The sequence below is a fragment of the Alexandromys fortis genome, unplaced genomic scaffold, assembly GCF_014885135.2.
Source record: "Alexandromys fortis isolate MF-2015 unplaced genomic scaffold, M_Fortis_MF-2015_v1.1 scaffold_7, whole genome shotgun sequence".
In the NCBI taxonomy this organism is placed as follows: Eukaryota; Metazoa; Chordata; class Mammalia; order Rodentia; family Cricetidae; genus Alexandromys; species Alexandromys fortis.
Genome location: NW_026067920.1, coordinates 1,798,834 through 1,815,449, shown reverse-complemented (window position 1 = coordinate 1,815,449; position 16,616 = coordinate 1,798,834). Strand labels below are relative to the sequence as shown.

Below are 16,616 nucleotides of genomic sequence, written 5' to 3'. Positions count from 1 at the left end.
TCCAGTTTCAGGAGATCCTACACCCTCACACAGGCATACAACAGTCAATGCTCATAAAAATGAAAAAAAAAATTTAAATCATCACTCTAGTTAGATAGGGAAAGTTTTAGTAGCACAAATGAATTAAAACTGTAAAAGAAAAGTGATTGATAAGAGAGAAAAGGTAATTATTCTTAATAAGATTTCAAACAGTATGAGTACTGTCGAAATGCTAGTCCCATAAGCAGTGGGAGTCTAGCCTCCTGTCTCCATTACTCCTCCAGGTCATCATCACTGCCAGCACAGGCAGTCACCATCTTTAGCACACTGAGCCATGACATCCTTTTAGACTACTTCCGGCTTCTAGGGTAGGTTTCGTCACAAACGAGGCTGCAAGGCTTCCAGTAAAAACTGTGACACACTCCATGTCCTACTTATTAGCATAATGCTTAGGCCTTAGCAGGTGATCAAAACTACACTGCACTAATGATTCCCTAAGTCCAAACACAGGAGAATAAACTCCGGGAGCGAGGCTTGGGAAATAACAGTGTAGGAGCACTGTGAGTTTACGGGTGTGGGTATAAGGCCTTCACCCAGGATTCTAACTCACCTTTTCCACCTGACATGTACCACAGGCTACCTACCACCAGGCCCTGTGCACAGTACTGCCAACACAAAGACAAGAACCCAAAGGTTTTATCCCTCAGTATTTTCCAAACTCTTCTAGTAGGCTTTGGCTTCATTCCTCAGTATGCCAACTTCCACTTCCCCATAAATCCTGCAGCCACTCTCTTCTATCTCATAGGCTGTTTCTGCAGTCTGTGTTTTAACTAGTCCTTCCTCACTACAAAGAGCATGCTTTTTGTTAACATACCTGGTGCTAAAAGGTCTTTATTACTTGCAGGTTTATTCCCATAATTATTTAACTTGGGTTTCTATAGGACTTTTACACAAAGACTAGATGGATAGATGAATGGATGAATGGAGAGATGGTTCAGCAGGTAAAGGCACTTGCCACCAAGCCTTATGATGACTCGAGTTCAATTCCCAAGACCTACATAGTGGAAGGAAAGAGCTGACTTTCTCAAGCTGTCCTCTCACCTCCAAATGCATGCCTACACAAACATAAACACACATATAAATAAATGTTTGAAATATAAATGAATGAAGAAGGAGAAGAAAAGGAAAAGAAACATAAGAGAACAAAGGCAAGGATATCTGAAATCCTAAGATTCTGGCTTTCAGAAACTACTTTTGGGGGGGGGGGTGGAAATCTGAAAATTCTATGCAGTGCCTACCCAGCAAGCATGAATTGCACAACATGAGGCAGTTACACACCTGTAAACAAGCCTTGCTAGCTATCTCCAACTCCAGCACACTCTGCCCAACAAACATAAAGTGTGGCCATATATGAAGCAGTTATATACTTTTAAATTACTTTTAAATAAGCCTTGCTTGCTATTCCTGACCTTGGCACACGATTTGAAGTAGACACTTCTCATTCTCTTTAGGAAGGGCCTATGTATAACTGAAAGAAGAACCATGAAGAATATACAGCCCAAACTAAAACTAGCACTGAAAACAGTAAAGAAGGGCTAAAAGCTGATTCAGTCAGCTTGCTTCCTATATGTATCTAAAAAAAAACTAAATACAAATGGACAGTTCTCTATACCTAGTTTTCTGCTCTATTCTGTGTTAAGTCTTAGGAAATGAAAAAAGCTTATTTTTAAGAAATACAATAAAAAAAAACTAGTATGGGGACCACATTCTTTTTTATGACAACAGGAAAAGGTGAATAAAGATTAAGCAACTGTATATTTACTAGTCAGTAGCAGAAACAAAATGATAATCTATACTAGGAAGCATAGCCTCCCCACTAGCAATTAAAATTCTTTTCATACCAAAGAATTATTCTTCGATTACTACCTGATACTAACTTAGTAAATTTTTTTTTTGTTTTTTTTTTTGGTTTTTCGAGACAGGGTTTCTCTGTGGCTTTGGAGCCTGTCCTGGAACTAGCTCTGTAGACCAGGCTGGTCTCGAACTCACAGAGATCCGCCTGCCTCTGCCTCCCAAGTGCTGGGATTAAAGGCATGCGCCACCATCGCCTGGCCCTTAGTAAATATTTTTATAAAATAGAAATGCTCAGCCCTAAATGGAAAACTATTATCAATTTTATCCTCCTCAGGCTCTGAGACTGTCACGGTCAGAAAGTAAGAGCTGGATGAGATGTGCTATGGTAGAACACAGACATCGCACCTGTGAACTACCATAGTTTCCTGCATATGGATGCTCACCTTACTAGACCTGGATGGAGGTGGGTGGTCCTTGGACTTCCCACAGGTCAGGGAACCCTGATTGCTCTTTGGGCTGATGAGGAGGGGGACTTGATCGGGGGAGGGAAATGGGTGGCGGGGAAGAGACAGAAATCTTTAATAAATAAATAAATTAATAAAAAAAGAACAAGACATCACAATCAGTGAGCATTCCAACAAGTAGCACGAATTGGATTCAGTGAGGATACAAAATAAATAAGTGCCAGAGGCCATGGGAGTACACAGCAGGTGACGCCCCACCAGATGATAACTCTGATGGGGAGCCCCACTTGGTAAAGACAATGGGGTCACTGTAAATGACTGGTGGTGGGGCTGCATTAGAGAAGAAGGAGGGGGATGGACTGTCTTAGGAGGTGTCTGGAAAGAGTAGAAAGGGAGCTGAAGTGAATATAATCAAAACACATTGTATATATGTATAAAATTGTCAAAGAACAAATAAAAGAATTGTTTTTGTTTTGTTTTGAGATATGATTCACTATGAGGCATAGCTGGCCTGGAACTCACTATGTAGACCAGGCTGACCTCAAACTCAGAGAGATCTACCTGACTCTGTAAGCACTGAGATTAAAGGCAAGTATGACCATGCCCAGCAGAAAGCTGTGCATTAAAAAGAAGAGGAAAAAAGACAGTAGTTTAGCAGCAGAGCATGTGCTGGTAGGCATGAGCCTGAGTTAGACCACCAACAACAGAAAAAAAAAAAAAAAGAGGAAGAAAAGAAAGAACAAAGATAAAGACAAAAGGAAGAACCAAGGTTTAATGAGGCCAGTGTAGGTGAAAGCAGTAAGTTCTATAGAGCACTGACTAGATTTCCATCAAAGCAGAACAATCAAGAGCTAGATTATATGTGTGATAAGTCAATAAAGGGAAGAGTTTCCCATCCAATCTGGACCAATTCTCTATCGCCCCCACAACTGTCAAACATGCCCAGATGTGAAAGCTTTGATGGGTATCTACTAATGTCTCTGGTTTGAAAAGTTATGTACAGAAGAAAACCTTGTGCACCTTCTCACTCTACAATAACCAGGGCAGATGCTCAGTTCACTTAGATGTGTTAGATATTGAGTACTTCAGTGGGGCTACAAAAGTAATTTATTTGCCTTAAAAAAAAAAAAAAACGCTAGCCGGTCGGTGGTGGCACACGCCTTTAATCCCAGCACTCGGGAGGCAGAGGCAGGCGGATCTCTGTGAGTTGGAGGCCAGCCTGGTCTAGAAGAGCTAGTTCCAGGACAGGAACCAAAAAAACTATGGAGAAACCCTGTCTCGAAAAAAAAAATGCTCCTTTTCCCTAGCAGGGGCGAACTTCATATCTGAACTGTTTACAAAATCAAAAACTTAAGAGATGTGAACCAAAGGGAATGGGAATTATATACACAAATGAAATTAGGGCAGGTGACAGCTCAGCAAGTAAAGGTGTTTGCTGAAGCCTGGCCACCTGAGTTCAGTACTGGAGACCAGATAAAGGGAGGAGAGAGTCAGCTCCACAGAACTGTCCTCTGACCCTCACACACACACACACACACACACACACACACACACTACACACAAAAAAATGATAATAAAATTCTTTAATTTTAAAAACCATGAAGTGGATAAAAAATAAACAACTAAATTTATAAAATTAAAACTTGAAATAGGAACAATTAAAAATTCACTCTAAAATATGCATTTAAAATTTCTAATCTGGGAATAGAAGCACAGCTATTTAATCCTAGCACTCATGAGACAGAAACAGGTGGATCTTTGTGAGTTCAAGGCCAGCCTGGTCTACACAGTGAGTTTCAAATCAGTCAGAGCTACATAATGAGACATTGTCTCCAAAACAATTTTTTTTCCTAAGCAAGTTTACCTAGAAAACAAACAAAAGAAGGTTTTCAGAAAATCTGTTACTGCAAAACATGATGAAACCTGTGGAGAGAACTGGCATGTAGGTGAAAGAATTCTCCCTTCAGACCTGAGCAGAAAGGGACGACTGACAGTGCAGGTGCCAGAGCAGGAACAGAACACCTACCTACCCGACAGACTTAGCACCAGTCAGCTGCCTGGAGGTGAGGGACTGCAGAGCTATCTTCTTGCAACTGGAGTAACCAGCCAAGCAGTTCTTGCCAGGCATTTGAAATCAAAAGGTTGGTCAATGTTACAAACCAGGGCTGCAGTTAACTGAAAGTTATCAATCATATTAATTCATTCGGTTGTTTGAAGTGCTACGATTTTCCTTCCAGGACACTTTCTGGGCCAGTCTTGTACTGTGGAAATTGCTCCACAGGGACCTATCTATCATCTTTCTGTTTTCTCAGACATAGATATTTCTCCACAAAACTTACTCTTCAAAGTTGAAAAACATTTTATCATGTAAAATATTAGCTCACAGCATGCATATAATTTTTCAATGTAAAACTGTAGCTTGTCAAAGTGCTTAGGTATAAAAACTTCTACAGCTGCGAACTGTAAAACATATTAAACCTATGTACATGCAGGCAAAACACTCACAAAAATAAAATGAAGAATAAGCTTTATGGACTGGAGAGATGACTTAGCAGTTACGAGAGCTTGCTGGTCTTCCAGGGGACTCCAGTCCAGTTCCCAGGCAACATCAGGCAGCTTACAGATGATTGGGCACTTGCACAAATGTGACAAACACACATATGCACACACTCAAATAAAATAGCAAATCTTTTATTATTTTTTTTTAAAGAGTAAGCTTTCTAACAGCTACTAATACCCAAAACTACATTATGCAAACTACACTGCAGTGGAAACCTCAGAAAGATGCTGCCACCAGCCCTCTCCATCATAAGGAAACATACCCATCATCCTCATCAATGGGACTACCTACCTTAACCCTGAACCTCCAAAAACGGTGAGCCAAATCTCTTTTCTTTGCAAACAAGCCACCTCAGATACTTCGTTAAAGCAATGAAAAAAAACTTGCTAATACACACACACTATCCTTTAACAAAATGAACTTTAACTTTAGGCTTATTATAACACTCCTTCAGAGTCCTAGCAAAAGTCTGCAACAAAAACATAAAGATAGGTGTTGTGGCATATCTGTAACTGCAGCACCTTGGGAGGTTGAAGCAGGAAAGACCCAAATCTGGGGTTATAAATGAATGGAAGGTTATTACCTCCCCCACCCAAAGAAAAGCTGTAATCAGACTCAATTTTGAAATAGTGATGCATTGACTATTACTTCAAAGATGCTTTGGAAAATACAGTTGAGTTAGAAACAGACTCCAGGGTGAAAGAAAAACAAATCCCCTCCTACTCATTTGAATGCCTCTGTCCCAATTACATAGTACTAACATGCATGCACGTCCATGCGCACGCGCACACACATTGTACCTGAAAGTATGCTGTGGCATAGTTTTATTTTTACTCATTTAACCTCATGTGTTTTACATTCCACAGAACCAACTGACTCATGATAAATATTTACTTGGCCACACCCCCATAACCTCCCACACCCTACATTCTTATAACTCATTCATTCACTGCTCAGGCTAGAAACACGCACACACAGAGAAGACTCTCAAATATTCTGTATTCGCTGCCCCAATGCCTGTATTTGTAACACAGACACTAGCAATACAGCAAGTTCATCTGTTGAGACAATACTATCATTTCCAAATCTCTGGAGCAGATTTTAAGAGATTGGCAATACACAAGTTCCAATGATTAAGAAAAGAGATAAATGTAAAATAGCCAATACAATAAACTGCCACTAATATGCTACTCCAGGGAGGGAGCTCCATATAATATTGGAACCAACAGGTGCCCCTTTTGAAGACTTAATCAGTAAAGCACACACACTTAAATAGCATCATCATCATTTAAAGTATTAACATTCAAACATAATTTGTCATCTATCTGCTCCCAATACAAGAGGGGTGGGATGCTGATAAGACAAAAGAGACAGAATGGTATGGACAAAGCTTAGCAACAGGGGAAAAATTTGGAGTTTTTAACAGTTACCCCAAATTTTTAAAGATTAAAGTGAAAAACAGCAGATAATATCTAACAACTCTGAATCTCCACTAACCTACCTGTCATATACAAAAACCTATTTACCTACAGACAAGCTTCCTCAACATAGTTTAAGATTCCATATTGAATCTATGCAAAAGCCCTCTCCAGTTCATTCCTAAGCCAAAAAAGAAATGCAGATATAGCTGATGAGATGACATTTACTTTATATACATGTGTTAGAATTAAATCTGTGGGCACTGTCATAATAAAGTAGTGCAAACAAACACAGGTGCTGGTGATGCATACCTTTAATTACAGCACTCAGAAGGCAGAAGCAGGCAGATCTTTGTGAGTTCAAGGTCAGCCTGGTCTACACGTTGAGGACCAGAAGTACATAGAGAGACCCTGTCTTAACCAACTCAATACTATGATTCGACTCCAGAATATCCCCACAGGCTCTTGTTTAAATTGCTTGGTTCCCAAATGGGCATAATTTTGGGAGGCTTTAGAAATTTTGGCAAGTGGGACCTAGCTAGAAGACTAGGTCATGGGGAAAGAGGACCTAGTTCCTTGGGGGTATATTATCTATGATCATCCTATCTCACCATGTGCTTCATCATCCACAGCCTCTGCCACGTGCTTTCATTTAACTTCCCAGCCATGTCTTCCTGACCTGAAAAACTGAACCCACGAGCCCAAATCACCTTTTTCTCCTGTAATTTGTTTCTGTTGGGCATTTGGTCACAACCAATGAAAAGGGGATAAGAAAAATGATACCAAAAGAAGGGTCTCCTGAGACTAAATATGTCAAAGTGGCCTCTGGAAATGACTTGTGGGAAAAATTTAATGAGTGTACAGAAATGGGATAAAATGCTAAAAGACCATGGTATATGATGCTGGTGGGGCCCAGAAAACTTCTGTGGAAGGCTGAGTTTAAAGCTAATTGACTAGAAGTTGAAGAAACAGGTCAGTGGCTAAGAGCACTGGTTGATCTCCCAGAGGACCCTAGTTCAATTCCCAGAACCCACAGGGTAGCTCACAACTGCCTGGAATCCCAGTCTCAGATGATCAAGCATTTGCTTCGGGCTTCCTTGGGTAATGCTCACACCTGATAAACACACATGCAAGCAAAACAACTATACACATAACATAAAAATAAAGGTTACAAAATCAAAAAGCTAATGGGCTAATTACTGTGGCAGAAGAGCATCTGGGCTATGGCACTGTTGTTACTAAAGGCTTCTAGCCAGGTTTACAGTGAGAACTGACAGCAAACAGAACAGAGGATTTGACAAATGTAAAATCTGCACAGAATAGGATTGAGCTGGAAGCTGCAGACAAAAAGTGTGTGATTATTTGAGACTGGAAGCCAAGAGGTCTGTCCCTGGACAATAGGAAACTGGCCAAACTCACCTATGGCAGGTTGCAGGGGAACACAATTAAAAATTCCTGTGAAAGGCCTTCCTTTGATGGGAGCTGCCTAGGGGAATGTTTTCCCAGGTCCAGCCATCCAAGCACTCAAAAACCTGCTACAGTTGTGTTCCAAAGAAGCCTGGTTACTGACTGAATTGGAGTTAAGCCACTTGATGGATACAGGTTTTGCAGGTATGCAGAATGCTACTGTTACTGAAATATAGAGGCTTCTACCCAGATTTTTTAGGAAGGTCAGGCAATGTGTAACAAGGTCAGATTCCTTGAGAGACCATGCATAAAAGCTGTGAGAGTGGGGAAAAAAGCCTAAGTAATGACAGACACCAAGATATTAGAGATGCCAGGAGCATAGAACATCTGCTGAAGAAAGATACCAAATGGAACCAGTACAGTGGAGAGATCACCTGCAGTGGGATGGCAAGAGCTACCCAGGTCACTGAAGCTTGGATCACATCACTACCTGCCCTGGGAGCTACAGGACTTATTGTTTGCCAACCTGGGTTTCAACTTTGCTTTTGCCCACCCTTTCTTGCTATTCCTCCATTCTCTCTCCTCCCTTTTAGGTGGTAATGTTAAGTATGTCATTGTACACAAAAGCATGTGATTCAGTTTTGACTTTACAAAGTGTTAAGTACTTTTCTCACTGTTGTGACAAAGTATCTGACCAAAGCACCTTAAAGGAGGATTTGCAGTCCATCATGGCAGGGAAAACATGGCTGCAGTATATGGTGACTAGTCGCATACTGTCTGCAGACAGGAAACTGAGAGATGAATGATGGTGCTCCGCTGGCTTCCATTTCATCCTAGACCTCAATCTGTGGGATGGTACCACCCACGTTCAGAATGGATCTTTCCTCCTCAGTTAAACTTCTGTGAAAACACTCTCATAGACATGTCTAGACATTTCTTTCCTAATTCTAAATCTAATCGAGTTGACAATGAAAATTAGCCATCACAAATAGACGGGCCAACAGCTAAGAGGCTACCTTGAATCTTATAGAGACATTGGACTATATTTTGCAAGTTTCTTATTTTTTGAAATTACAGTATAATTATACCATTTCTCCCTCCAAACCTTCTCAGGCACTCTCTTGTTGTCTTTCAAATTCATAGCCTTTTATTTTCTTTAATTGTTTAGATATACAAACAAATACATGTATATTATTCCCTCAATATATAAATACAACCTATTCAATCCATATAAAGTTACCTGTGTGTATATGGTCTCAGGGCTGACCACTTGGCACCAGACTTTGGAACAATGTCAAACTGTTAAGAAGTTGAATTTGAATTAAATGTGTTGTGCATATGAGATGACCATGAGTCCTGGGACATGAAAGGCCAAAATTAAAAATCTGAATATGCAATATCCCCTACCAGCTCATGTTCTGAATGTCTAGTCCCTTATTAACAGTGCTACTTGAGAACTGGACGCTTCAGAAGGTGGAAGTAGCTGAAGGAAGGAGGTCATCTGGAAAGGAGTGACTCTGGGTTTATGTTATCCCTGCCCATTTCCTGTCTCACTTTCTGCTTGCTGGTTTGCTGTGATATGAACAGCTTCCACCATATGCTTCTGCCACCATGAAGTGAAGTGTTCCCACATGCTGTCCCCAGACGAACTAAAATCCTATGAAACCATGAGCCCAATTACCAAAGTTGTTTGCATAAGGTACTATGGTAACACCAACACCAAAGTAGCTAAAGCACCAAGCTCTAGTGTTTTCTACATCTGTTCAACTGAGCTAAAAACTGTCACTTACTGATACCGGCTATATATTGGGCCCTGCACTAAGTCACAAAATTCTCCCAAAAAGCTACTTTGACCCAAGTCCTTTCCTTCTGAAATCACAATGCAAAGTGATTCTGAGTTAATTCAGTCAAACATCTAACGAATGAGTACTGTGCAAAAAGATTATACTGCACATTAGAAAGAATCATCAAATAAGAGTCTCCTTTGTTCCCTCGAGAAATTAAAATCCAGGGGATGCCTCCATGCAAAACAAAAACAAAGAAACACACAAAACCCTAAAATGTCATAAGCAAGCATCAACAACAAAACAAATTGATGGACTAGACTAGACTTAACTGCTTGAGGTTCAGCAGTTAGGAGCACTTATTGCTCTTGTAGATGATCGAGATTTAGTTCCCAACATACACATTGAGCAGCTTGCAACTGCCTATACCTCCAGTTCCAGGAGATTGGGCCTCCATAGGCACCTGCACACATGTGATTCATGCAAATCCAAACATGCTCATAAAATAAATTATAATAATAATTAAATTGGGAAAAAAAAAGCTTGAGGCATCAGGTAAACACTATGTGGGAGGGAGTTCATTCTTTCTGAAAATCAGGTTACAGAAGTACAAAGAATATGTCAGCCAAGTCTTCAAGATTTCAGTGGCATGAAGGGTGGAAAGGACAAAACCAGGAACGGGACAATCATGAGATAGCCAGTAATTTCATGTAGAATACAAGGTGCTGTGGCTTGAATCTGAAATGTCCCCCACAGGCACACATGCTGAACTCTTGGCCTTGTGCAGATGAGTGGCACTGTACTGGGAAATGCTGGAAATCTTAAGGGGCAAGGTTTAGCTGGAGGAAGTAGGGCACTTTGATAGATCTTAGGGATATCTTATTTGTCCATCTCACATTGCCCATGTCCTCTCCCCTTCTCTCTCTCTCTTCCTGCCTGTCAGGAGGTAAGAATCTTTGCTCTACTGTATGTCCTTCCACCATGAGGGTCCTGAAACTACAAACCAACACAAACCTTTCTCCCACTTAGTTGTGCTTGTCAGATATTTTGTCATGATGATTAAAGTCTAACACAGAAAACTAGTCCCAGAAAGGTGAGGTCACTGCTGACGGCCGCTGATGTGGGTCAGAAGCCTTTGACTTGGCCTTACAGCAGGAATATGAAAGACTTCAGAAAAACAAACCAAAGTCAAGAATGCTAGCAGCAGAGCTTAATGGTGACAGCTCAGAAGACCAGAAGCCACTAGGAATGTGAACAATAAAGACGGGTTTCAGATGGAAGCAAAGACTGCTGGAATCTGGACCAGAGACTGAACATGTTACATTATAACAAAATCAAGTCTAAATTTTATCCATTTCCCAAAACTCCAAACTCTGTGACAGGCTGAGTTTACAAGCGACCCCTTAAAAATGCCAAGGTAGCTGAGCATTCCGGCCATGAATGAGTTTAGCTAACAGCTCCTAAAATTTACAAGAAAAAAGCAAAAAAAAAAAAAAAAAAAAAGCTGAAAAGTTTGCAACGTGGTCAGAAAAGCAGCAAAGGTAAAGTTGAAGCCAAAGAAAATGTGACTACTGAAATTAGAGCCAATATAAAAAAGCCAAGAATTAGCATAAAGAAAAAAGGTGTCTTCTGGGCATCTCAGAAACTGGCCAAACCCCACACATCACAGGTTCAAGGGTAGTAAAACATAAACTAACTTAGAATACTTCCCCCTTGAGAAGAGAGCTTTAAGAACACCATGACCAGACAAGGCCAAGGCTACCTAGGAAGCTGTTTCCCCAGGATTTGTTTTACTATGAGACTGCTGTAGTTATGGGAGTATGGCTACGCCTACAGGTACTACTGAGTGATGTTGGGTTAGTAGGCAAGAAAAATACACTTAGGGGCCATACATAGGGGCTTCCACCCAGATTTCAAAGAAATGCCTGAGAGGTCAAGAAATGTGTGATAAAATTAGGGTCCCTGAACTATGACAGCCTCAAGATGGCACTGAGTGGGACCAACCCAAGAGAGGCCATATGGGTTGCATGCAAACAGCAAAGCCAAATGGGCAGAGCTGTCCAAACCTATTGAAAGTCACAACACACTTCAGATAACAGACTTGGAGCAACAAGATTTAAAGTTTGCCCTGTTGGGTTATGATCTTGTTTTGTTCAATCCTCAAAGTTAGTCTGCTATGCTTTTTAGAATGGAAATGTTTATTCTGTACCCTTTTGTATGCAATTTTATTTTTTTATTTTACTGGGACTTGTAGCTGAGCGACTGCCTCAAGTCTCAGAAGAGACTTTAGACTTGGGACTTTTGAGCAATATTAAAATATAATACATTAGGACTCATGAAATAGAGTAAATACATTTGGCATTATGAGGTGCCCATGAACCTTTGAGGACTGGGGTGGAATGGATCAGTCTCATTTGAACATTTGGTCTCCAGCTGAGGGCACTATTTTTGAAGGTGCTGAAAACATTAGAAGGTGAAACTTAGAAGCAAGAAGTAGGTCACTGGAGGAGGGTCCTTGGGTTATAAGTCTTTGGCCCCTATCTGTCTGTCTGTCACTGCTCCCTGGCTTCCATTAGGTTGAGATCTTTCAGCCACCATGCCTTTCATGATAGGAACATGAAAGCTCAGAAACACTGAGCCAAAATAGAGCTTCCCTCCCAGAGGTTTTTATACCAGGTGTTCTGGGAGCTGCCTCGCCTATGAGGTAACAAGAAAGCATACAATTTCAGATGTAATTAAAAGAATAAGCACAGGTAGCAATGCCTTTAGAGTGCATTATTAACCTTTCAACACCGTCTCTTAGCCAAGGGAAAAGAGTGTGCATTCTTCCTTCCCTAAGGACTGGTGATAGCTTCAGATGGTGGGGCAGGGGACTAGGGAGGAAAGAGATCAAGGAAGATTGATTAAAAAAATGCATAGACCCCCCCCCACAAACACACACAAAATGGGTGGTGGTGGTGCATGTCTTGGAGGCAGAGGCAGGTGGATCTCTGGTCTACAAATTAAGTTCCAGGACAAGTAGGGCTGTTACACAGAGAAACCCTGTCTCAGAAAAAAAAAAAAAAAAAAAAAAAAAACAAATCGAGCCAAACCAAATAATGCATAGAGGGCAGAGAATGTAACTTAGTTGGCAGAATGTTTGTCTAAAATGAAAAAAGGAGGTGAACAGGAACACAGAAGTATAAATGCAGAGCTGGTAAAAATCTGGTACCTGGGGCTGAAGATATGGCTCAGCAGTAAAGAATAAGGGGACTAGAGCTCAGTTTCCAGCTCCCAAGTCAGGTAAATCACAACTGCCTGTAACTATGGCTCCAAAGAAATCCAACACTGTCTTCTGGCCTCCAAGGGAAGCACATGCACACACACATATAAATAAAAATAAATCTTTCCTTTAAAAAGATGATCATCAAAAAAGAAGCCCGCAGGGCCAGAAGGATGGCTCAGGGATAAAAGCATTTGTCAAGCAAACCTAGAAACCTGAGTTCAGTCCCAAGAACTAAGATCACAACGAAGCAAAAGACAAGGTGAGACTTCTTGATTTGCAGAAAGACTGAAACTCGAGTCTCTCCGATCCAGTACTAATGGATTAATGAGTAAATTTTCTTGAAAGTAGTAATGTTTTATATTAAATTTCTCTCCCCAAAGAATTAAGAAAAAGCATGTCATCTATCAAGAAAGGATTACCCTTCATACAGAGGAGTATTTTCAGCTTGGACTCTGGTTCCCCTACCCACAACATGGGGCAGAATACAATCACTTTGCAGAGTGACAGTTCAGAAACAGATGGCAGAGTGACAGCTTCACTCAGGACATATGTTAGAAGCCAAAAACAACTGCACAGAAACCTTTTAAATAGCAACTACCTTTGACGTGGTAAAACTGCATTCCCAACACTTTAATTGGTGTTAATGCTTTATTAAAATTACTTATAGTATGTTCAATACTGGCAGAACATTGGCACATTTCCATATGTTTAAAACCCCAACAAGATGTTAGGAGTAAAACAATAACAAGAGCACCACAGTCAGAGTTTAATGTCTTCTGGCCTCCAAGGGAAGTATATACACACAAGTATAATAGGAAGGAAAACTAGAAGACAAGATCTACAGCAAGGAGGAATTAATTCTGAAGGCCTTCCAAAGGCTCCAGAGAGGATATGGTATCTTATAAGTACTTTTAAAAACTAGAGAAAGTGTAAGTTAAGGGGCACTCAGGTCAGAAGAAAGAGTATATGCATCAAGAAAGTCTGAAACTGTTTGGCATGTTCAGAGCAGTAATGTGTGTAGAGGGGGGCGGGGGCTAGCCAGTACAGGATGACAGAGGCTGAACTGCAAGGGATCTCCAACACTATGTTGGTACATATAACTGCATTCTAAGCCCCAAATCACAGGTACTTAGAAGCTTGCAGGGCCAGAGGCTGACATGTGTTTGGGAAGAGAATCCTGGAAGCTAGACAAAGTAGAGGGGAAGCGGTAGTGGCCTAAAGACAAGTGACTGCTTTCAGCCAGTAGGGGAATCTGAGAAATATCAGCACTAACCCAGCATTTCAGGAGCTTGAGTGTGGATGGAATTACTTCACATCACCCCTCTCTGCTTATCCACTGCAAGACAGGGATCACCATTCTTCCCATTTCACAGATGACAGAACTGGCTCAGAGGCCACTAACTGCTCCAAGTCAAATGATACAAAAACAGGGGCAAAGCTCAGGCTCAGTACATTTCCACACAAATGAGGAATAACAAGTTCACTGCTTTTAAAGAGCCCTAGGATATAATCAGGCACAGAGGAAAGATACATGCCCACTGGGGACAAGCTAAAACACCTTTTATGTTTCTTAAATGTTCATAATTTGTATATCAAATAAACTGGTCATGCTTTAAAAAGATTTGCCTTATGTTGCCATGTTAAAAATCTGCACCCTTATGTTCAACGAACAATACATGCATCTCCATAACACTTAATAAGAGCAAAACTCTCCTCTTGATATTTCACTGGCTAAGATGGCACTTTCTTAAAGTAAAAATAGGCTCATGGAAAACCTGTTACACTCAAATTAAAGCCCTATTTTATTTTAGGTTCTGAGAATCTAATTCCGAGCTTCACCTGGGCGACACCCCCAGCTCTAACTACTTTTTAAAGGATTAAACATTTGTGACTGGCTCAGTCAGGAAAATGTTTGCCACACAATCTCAAGGCCCCAAGTTCAGATTCCCAGGTGCTACAGTGCATGCTTTGTAATCCCAGCACTGGGGAGGCCCAGATGGGAGGATCCTTGAAGCATACTAGCCACCTGATCCAGCCCAACTGGTGAACTCAGGGTTCAGTGAGAGAGCCTGTCTGTGGAGCTGAAGGTTGGTGACACATGACTTTAATCCCAGCATTTCTGAGGCAGAGGCAAGCAGATCTCTAGTGTTCTTGGCCAGCCTGGTCTACCTAGTGAGACCCTGTCTCAAAATATAAGGAGTAGAGCAACTGAAGACACCTGATGTTGATTACTGGCCTTCACACATACACTCACGCGCACGCGCGCGCGCGCGCACACACACACACACACACACATACATACACACCCAAACCCATGACCATATACATAATCACAATAATTATTTGGATAAGAGAAGATAATAGGGATACGAGATAAAAGTACATTATATATAAATATGCATGAATTTGTGAAAGAATAAATTTTTAAAGTACATTATTTGGCAAGAACAGCAACCGAATCCAAGATAATAAGTATTCATTGCAAGGAGCCTCCATGGGCATTTCAAAGGCACAGTTCCAGAATGGTTCTTGTCATAAAGATCCTGAGACCTAGTTACGAATGGTTCAGCCCGAAATATCTGCGGGCGAATATTTGACCTTCAGCATGCAGAGTGACAGGCATGTTTTTCCTCCCTTTAAATCTGAAGTCTGTAAAACCGACAAAGTGTTGTGCAACGGCTCCTATACTGTTAGCAGAAATCCTGCGTGGGGTTTTCGTTTCATAGTCTTTTCCACGGCATCACCTGTTATCTAAACTGCTCGTCCCCAGCTCCTCAGCAATCCTCTCCCACCATTTCTTTAGCACGCCAAGACTCAGAAATGGAAAATGCATTGTCAGTTACTTGGGCAACGAGGCAAAGTCTGCGATGCAGGTGATGAGAATCAAGAACCCTATTTAGTAAAAGACTCCAGAGTCGCATGTCCCCCTCCCCAACTTATCTCCATTCCACTTTCTCCTGGTTAAACCTTTAAGGTTTGTCTACAGAAGGACAAACACTGAAGGGAGGGGCTGCCAGGTTCGGGGGTCTGCTCCCTAGAGCTCAACCAGCCTGATTCTGGGCAGGCGGGAGACGCCGGGAGCTCCCGGGACGCCGGCCGGAAGCCGGGCCGCGAGGGTACGGGCGGCGGCGCGCTCAGGCCGGCGACTCCCGGGGACTGTCATTTCTGCCCTCGGCCGTCGCCTTCGCCGACCCCGCTCCATAGGCCCGCGCGCCCGCCACTCACCGCGCCGCGCCCGCCCCCGGCCGCCGAAGGACAAAGCTGAGGGCGCGGGGCGAGGCTCGGCCGCTGTCCCTCAGGCCCGGCGGCCTCAACCCGACGCGGCCCATTGTGCGCACTCATCGCACGCTGCCCGCGGGGTCCTCGGGCCCGGCGTTTCTCGAGCTAGTCACCCGCTATGGTCCCGCTCCCGGCCCCCGCCTACCTGCCAAGGTTGCCGGGCGGTAGCCTCTCCTTGTGCTCCGAGGGCTGCAGGCGGCTGCCGAGCGCCGGGCGGCCCTGGCCTGCGCCTTACGTAAAGCGGCGACGGCGGCAGCGGCGGCGGCAGCGGCGGCGGCGGCGGCCCCAGCGCCTGGCGGCGGAGGGCGGGAGGCGGTGCGCGGCAGCGGCTCCGCTGCGTTACCTGGCAACGGCCTCAGCGCCCCGCCAGCCAGCGCCGCGTTCCATATCCTTCCGCCCAGGCGCCGGGATTACATCAGCGCGCCGGGGCGCCGCCCTCGTGCCGTGGGTGGGGGAGCAGGAGGCGCTAAGGGCAGGAGGCCGACCTGGGGATCTGAGACTGTAAGCTTTACCAGGTCCTGAGAACCGGCGCTTGGGTCGATGACTCCCACCAAAGCAGAGAACCCCACATACACGCACCCCCCTTACTCCCCCGCTTTCCCTCAC

General features: G+C 42.8%; 1 protein-coding gene across 5 annotated transcripts in view; it reads right to left on the bottom strand.

The window, feature by feature from the left end:
* Positions 1-16,348, bottom strand: part of Kiaa0232 (KIAA0232 ortholog) — a 60,346-nt gene extending 43,998 nt beyond the window's left edge. For 2 of the 5 annotated variants that reach the window (XR_007591423.1, XR_007591422.1), the window contains exon 1: positions 16,156-16,348. The gene's annotated coding sequence lies outside the window, so the exon portion shown is untranslated. The remainder of the gene's footprint in view (positions 1-16,155) is intronic. The other 3 variants (XM_050140929.1, XM_050140930.1, XM_050140928.1) reach the window with 3 other exon arrangements.
* Positions 16,349-16,616: the final 268 nt, after the last annotated feature.